Source organism: Nyctereutes procyonoides, unplaced genomic scaffold (assembly GCF_905146905.1).
Source record: "Nyctereutes procyonoides isolate TBG_1078 unplaced genomic scaffold, NYPRO_anot_genome, whole genome shotgun sequence".
NCBI classification, from domain to species: domain Eukaryota; kingdom Metazoa; phylum Chordata; class Mammalia; order Carnivora; family Canidae; genus Nyctereutes; species Nyctereutes procyonoides.
In genome coordinates, this window is record NW_026575132.1 from 34,927,962 (window position 1) to 34,933,629 (window position 5,668).

Genomic DNA, 5,668 nt, shown 5'->3' on the forward strand with positions numbered 1-5,668 from the left:
ACTATTTACCTCATTCCTTTTATCCATTGTGAGAATTTGGTGTCAACTTCACAGTGCTAAAGGATGCCCACATAACTGGTAAGACATTTCTGGGGGTCTCTGTGAGGTTGTTTTCAGAAGAGATTTTCATTTGAATAGGCAGACTAAGTAAAAGATCACCCTCACCGATGCAAGTAAGTATCATCCAATCCACTGAAGGCCTGAACTAAAAGGTAGAGCAAGGATATCCTTGCTGGAGCTAGGATATCCATCCTCTTCCTGCCCTTAAACATCAGCACTCCTGGCTCTCAGGCCTTCAGACTCTGGCCAAATGACACCACTGGCTTTCCTGATTCTCCAGTTTACAGAGAGCAGATTGTGGGACTTCTTTGCCTCTAAAATTGTAGGAGTCAACTCCTATAGTAGATCACCTCATATATATCTACATGTATGCTACTGGTTCTCTTTTTCTGGAGAACTCTAATACATCAGTACATTATGTCCACATTTCAATAAAAATTAAAGGTATACCAAAAGACAAAAAAAAAAAAAAAGACAGTTTGAAAAGAAAGAGAAAGCATCAGAGCCAGATTCAGATATGGTGGAAATGTTGGTATTACAAGACTGAGAATTTGAAATTATGATTACTGGGTCACCTGGATGGTGTGGTCAGTTAGGCATCTGACTCTTAGTTTCAACTCAGGTCTGATCTCACTCTGCACTCAGAATGGAGTCTACTTAAGACTCTTTCTCCCTCTCCCTCTGCCCCTCCCTCCTGCTCTCTCTCTCTCTTTCTCTCTCTCAAATAAATAAATCTTTAAAATAAAATAAAATTATGATTACTGTTAAGAGCACTAATGGAAAAAATGTACAACATGCAAGAACAGATGAGAGATGTAAGCAGAGAATGGAAACTCTAAGAAAGAATCAAAAACAAGTGCTGGAAATCAAAAACACTGTGACAAAAATGAAGCATGCCTTTTATGGGCTCATCAAGAGATAGGAACTGAGGAAAGGATCAGCAAGCTTGAAGAAATGTCAACGGAAACTTCCAAAACTGGAGGCCCCTGGGTGGCTCAGTCAGTTAAGCGTCTGCCTTCAGCTCAGGTCATGATCCCAGGATGCTGGGAATCACCCTGTGTCAGGCTCTCTGCTCAGCGGGGAGCCTGCTTCTCCCCCTCCCTCTGCCTCTGCCTGCTGCTCCCCCTGCTTGTGGTATCTCTCTCTCTCTGTCAAATAAATAAAATCTTAAAAAAAAAAAAAGCCTTCCAAAACTGAAATGCAAAGAGAACAAAACAATATCCAAGAACCGTAGGACAATTACAAAAGTGTAAGATCCAATAAAATAAACTTCAGAACAAAGAAAATTACTAGAAACCAAGAGAAATATGACATAATGATAAATGGAGGTATGTAACAGGAAGACATAACATTTAGAAAACCTAAATGTACATGAACCAACTGGGAGAGCCTCAAAATACACAAAACATAAAAATACAATAAATCTTTAAAAAATCACTATACCTGATATTAAGGCTTACTAGAAATAGCAACACTGATTCAGAAAATATGGTATTAGTGGTGAGAGAGACACAGATCAATGCAACAAAACAGAGAATCCAGACAAAGACCCACATTAATACACTGATTTTTTGACAATGGTGCAAAATTAACTCAGGAAAGGAGGGGATAGCTTTTTCAACAAAAGATACTGGGACAATCAGATTTCCATATGCCAAGAAACTGAGCCTTGACCTACACCTCACTCCTTATACAAAAATAAATTCAAAATAGATTGTGTACTTACATGTAAAAAGTAAAACCATAAAACTTTTAAAAATAGGAGAAAACCTTCAATCAAGAACTAAAGAAAAAATTCTTAGACTTCACACCAAAAGCTTAAATCCATAAAAATACAATTAATAAATTGGACTCCATTAATACTAAAATTTTTCACTCTGTGAAGGACCATGTGAAGAAAATGAAAAGACAGGCTAAAGATTGGGAAAAGTATTTGCAAACCATATGTCTGAGAAAACTCCAGTATCTAGAAAATATAAAAGACTCTCAAGGAGCACCTGGGTGGCTCAGTGGTTGAACATCTGCCTTTGGCTCAGGTCATGATCCCAGGGTCCTGAGATTGAGTCCCACATCAGGCTTCCTGCAGGGTACCAGCTTCTCCTTCTGCCTATGTCTCTGTCTCTCTCTCTCTGTCTCTCATGAATAAATAAAATCTTAAAAAAAAAAAAACCTCTCAAAACACAACAGTAAAAAAAAATCCAACTTAAAAATGGGCAAAAAATAGGGACAAATCATTGAAGAGGATACGCAGATGCCAAATAAGCACATGGAAAGATATTTAACATTAGCCATTAGGAGGGTGCCCATTAAAAACACAATATCGGGGCACCTGGCTAGCTCAATGAGTAGAGCATGCAACTCTTTTTTTAAAAAATTTTTATTTATTTATGATAGTCACAGAGAGAGAGAGAGAGAGAGAGGCAAAGACACAGGCAGAGGGAGAAGCAGGCCCCATGCACCAGGAGCCCGACGTGGGACTCGATCCTGGGTCTCCAGGATCGCGCCCTGGGCCAAAGGCAGGCGCTAAACCACTCTGCCACCCAGGGATCCCGAGAATGCAACTCTTAACCTAAGGGTCATGAGTTCAAGCCCCATATTAGATGTAAAATAAATATATAAATATTCGTGAAACCCTAGCATTAAAAAAAAGCCCATAATGTTACATCACTACACTGATTAGAATAGCTAAAATAATAATAACAACAACAACAACAAAAAAAAACCAAAACAGTGACAAACCAAACCAAATGCCGGTGAGGATGTGAAGAAACAGAATCACCTCTACATTGCTGGTTGGAATGTAAAACAGTACAGCCACTCTAGAAAACACTCTAAAAACTAAACCCTCTTAAGCATTTATCTCAGAGAAATAAAAATTTATATTCACACACACACACACACACACAAGAAAAAACTATACACAAACACTCATAATACTTTTATTCATAATACAATGTTGGAAACAGCCTAACTTAATGGGTAAACAAATGGTGGTACATCCAGACCACAAAATGATGTCAGCATTAAAAAAAGAATAAATTACTGATATGCACAAAAACATAGACAAATGAATCTTCAGGCAATTATGCTGGAAAAAGCCAATTCTAAAAGGTTACACATTGTATGATTCTGTTTGTGCAACATAGTTTAAGTGGCAACATTTTAGGAATGGAGAACCCATTATCTGTTGGGAGGAGATAGAATGAGATATGGAAGGGAACAAGATATGGTTATAGAAGAGAAACACAGAACTTCTATGGTATGGAACTGTTCTGTACCGTGGCTGGTGGTGGATACACAAAGCCACACATGGAATAAAACTACACAAATGAGGACAAATAAAACTGAGAAACTTTAAACTGATTGGTGGATTCTATCAATATGGTCATTTTCCTGGCTAATACTGTACTACAGTTTTGTAAGATATTACCACTGGGGGAAGCTGGGTACAAAGAATACTTGATTTCTCTGTTATTAAAACTGTAGCATGGGGCACCTGGATGGCTCAGTTGGTTAAGTGTCTGCCTTTGGCTCAGGTCATGATCTCAGGGTCCTGGGATCCAGCCTTTCGTCAGGCTCCCTGCTCAGCAGGGCATCTGCTTCTCCCTCTCCCTCTGCCTCCCCCGACCTCCACTCATGTTCTGTCTCAAATAAATAAAATAAATACACAAATAAAATAAAACTGTATCTTACAATCTATAATTATCTCAATGAACATTTCAATTAAAAAAAAAAGTTGGGGCTCCTGGTGGCTCAGTAGGTTAAGTGTCTGTTTTTGGTTCAGGTCATGGTCCCAGGGTTCTGAGATCAAGGCCCACGTGGGGCTCCTAGCTCAGCAGGGAGCCTGCTTCTCCCTCTTCCTCTGCCCCATCACTCCCCACTGCTTGTGCTCTGTCAAATAAATAAATAAAACCTAAAAAAAAAAAGAACAAAACAAAAGCTACATAAGTATTAAGTATGGGACACCTTACCCATTTCATATTCACATTAAAATCACGAATTAAAAATTATGTAAGTTATTAAGCAAATATATGTGCTTCCTACTATAATGTACAATTCCAGTAAGCAAGCCTGTCATGCAAAACTTCTCTTATATAAGATACTTATATATACCCTGCAAAAAAAAAAGCCTCCATATTTTTTTTTACTTTTGTTGATAATGTAAATCTTCAAAATTTTAATAAAGTTATCAAATACCACTTATTTTGCTGCTCAGTGAAACACTACTTATGGGCAAAAGATTTCTCCTACTTATTGGGTTCCCCACCTCAGCCCTGGGCTGTTTCTGCTACGCAGTGAACCTGACAAGAAGGTGAAAGTTTCTAAGTTTTTAGACTGTTGACTGAGGTTTCTTAGTGTCATTTCTCTGGTGTTCAGTGAGGTCAGGATTTTGGCAAGTGGTTCCAATATAATCCTGGGGTTTCTCCCTAGTGTGTATTCTCTAATGTGCTGGATGGCTTCTGTTGGAAGGTTTTCCCACATTCATTATGTTCAAAGGGTTTCTCCCCTGGGTGGGCTCTCCGAGGTACTGTGAGGGATGACTTGTGGTAGAAAGTTTTCCCACGTTCATGACATTTATGAGGTTTCTTTCCTATGTGTGTTCTTTGATGTTCTCTCAGTTTACACTTCACAGAGGATTTTCTACAGTCACTGCATTCGTAGGGTTTCTCTCCTGTGTGAGTTCTGTGATGATTAATGAAGTTTAGCTTCTGGGAGAAAAATTTCTCACATTCCTTACATTCACAGGATTTCTCCCCAGTATGTATTATCTGATGTACAGCAAAAGCTGATCACTAAAGGCTTTCTGACATACATTACATTCATAGGGTTTCTCCCCTTGTGTGCAAGACCTGACTTCTATCTAAAAGTCTTTCCACGTTTGGCGCACTCATAGGGTTTCTCCTCTGTTGTATATCCTCTGATAGATGAGAAATGATTTATATCTGAAGGTTTTCCCACATTCATGACATTCACAGTTTTTCTCCTATATAGGTTTTCTGACTCATAGGAAGCTTCGGCTTCTAGCAAAATGCACTAGCATATTGATTAACTTTATAGGCTTTCCTTCCTATATGTGTTTCTTGATGCTGAATGAAATTTGGCTTCTTGTAGAATACTTCCCTATCTTCATTACAGTCAAAAGTTTCCTCTCCTTTACAAATTCACTGGAGTGACTTCTTGCTGAAAATATTTTCACTTTCAACGCACTCATAGTCTTTCTTCCCTATGATAACTCGATTGTGCTTATTTAGAGTTGATTTCTCACCAATAGACACCTCCTACAGTCATTAAATTCATACTGATTTTCCTTTGTATGAGTTCCCTGATGAACAATGAATGCTGGTCTATCAGAAAAGGCTTTTATATGTTCATTATATTCATAGGGCTTCTCCCATAAACATGTTCTTATATGTAATGAAAGTTGCTCCCTCATGGAAGGCTTTCCCACATTCATTATATTCAAAAAGCTGCTTCAGAGTTTGAATAAGGACCTATGTTGAAACAGGTCCTCATTTGACTGACAGCTTTTCCATTTTTGTCATATTCAAAAGGTTTCTCTCTGGGATGAAAATTCTGCTTTGTACAGAGGAGCAATTTCCCATGTGCA